Genomic DNA, 1809 nt, shown 5'->3' on the forward strand with positions numbered 1-1809 from the left:
GCATTTTAACAAGAAGAAATTTGTTACTGTTTGGTGAATATTATCAGAGAAGATATCCACTAAAGTAAGTAGACTAGTTTAGAGCCTTTGTTCACAGGGATCCAAGTGCTTCGTGCAAAACTTTGGCAGCATATGTCATTTGTGGTTTTAGTATGGTATGCTAGAGTGTTAGTCTTTTTGCGTCATTTTTATTCTTGTATACTAGTGAGGAAAACCTCTGTATTAGTGTAAAATAAGTGAGTGTTATTTGTAGCAGGACTGCATGTCAGATATTTGTATTGCCTGTTGATGTTACAATGGGTTTTAGGCCACTTTGTGGTATCCAAAAACTAAATCTCATGGCTGTGTTTCAGCCTGACATAGGCTTAAGTTGTGTTGATTGCATCCTGCTTATGCTGCTAAAGAATAGATTCCATGTTTTACTTAGTCATAGTGTACAAAAAGCTTTGCATAAATTGAAGCCGAAAGTATTTCACTTGCTCTTACAATCCATTCTATAACATCATTGTTCAACAATTGACGGCCATACAAATTAGCATGTAGATAGAGGAAGAGCTGGTGTGCAATGTGGCAGTGTTCGCTTTGGCATAGTTCTCCAAAATTAATGTGTTCACTAAATTTTAAAAGTATCCTCAAACCGGAAATTATCAGGTAACCGCCACCTTAAAGCCAAATAACCATTGCACTTAGTTTATTGGTTGTAATGTTGGTTTGTAATCTTCTCTCTGTGGTCACAGTCTGCCATCAGCTTGCTAGTAAATTTTATATAAAGCATTATATGCACCCGGCTAAGTTTCCTCATGAATTTTTCTACCTGGGTGGACTGAAAGTGAGTGCCACGTGTAATGTGCACTATACGGCATACATGTGATCATACACACAGTGTGTACGCGATAGTGCAAAAGTTACAGTGAGCAGATTTTCAACCTCAAGAGATACTACAGTAAGTTGGAAGTTGCATGCTATGTGGTGAGGCTGTAGAGGATAACCAAGGGCATAGTCAGTGGCCCGGGCATCATTAATTGAGCGTCAATATCGAGGTACTCTAATAGAACAGTCACCCTAATAGAACAGTCAGGAAAATGGTAGCTACTCTAATGTCAGCCTCATATTCAAATTCAGAGGGTCTAGTGTTTTAAAATTTTCTGGGTGGTATGTATTAAAAAGTTTACTATAAAATTATGATACTGTCATCCTAGTGCAACAGTCAGATAACTATACTGTGATAACCTGCCAAAATCACTCTCAGAAGGTCTTAAAATTTTCTAGGGAGGGCATACCTCCTATAGTTTACACACTAAGGTATGCCTTGACTCTACATAACCTAGCTATAGTGTTACATAGTTAGGCCCTGGCATCACCAAAAGTCTGGCTACACCCCTGAGAATAACTAGACATTGTCAGTGAGACATGTATTTTAAAAAGAGTTCCAATTGTTGTGCACAAACATTTTCAGAAATTTTTCAACTTTGAATTAATGCTGCAAAGTAAAGGTAATGTCAGGAATTAATGGCATGCACTATTAACATGTTCAGTATCTGATTAAGTGTATTTGCGAAAATGCTAGCAATCTGTAGTCTGGACAGAATAAAGATAAATTTTAAGTAAGTAAACTTGAAGTTGTTTACAGTGTAGTGGTATTTGTTGTTGATATAGATCAACTGTACATTACTATTAACGTATGCATTGCAAGTTGTACTATTTGACTGAATCATATGTTGTTTGTATGATCCAAGAATGCGTTGATTCATGTAACTACGTATTAAAAGCTGGTGGATATGATAAAGAAACTTGTTGTTGATTTGTTAG

The 1809-nt window shown here is 36.5% G+C and overlaps 1 protein-coding gene across 1 annotated transcript in view; it reads left to right on the forward strand.

Annotated features, from left to right (window-relative positions):
• LOC136240586 (uncharacterized) overlaps positions 1-1809 on the forward strand; it is a 71513-nt gene that overhangs the window by 8318 nt on the left and 61386 nt on the right. The window lies entirely within an intron of this gene.

This window comes from Dysidea avara, chromosome 12 (genome assembly GCF_963678975.1).
Source record: "Dysidea avara chromosome 12, odDysAvar1.4, whole genome shotgun sequence".
NCBI lineage: Eukaryota > Metazoa > Porifera > Demospongiae > Dictyoceratida > Dysideidae > Dysidea > Dysidea avara.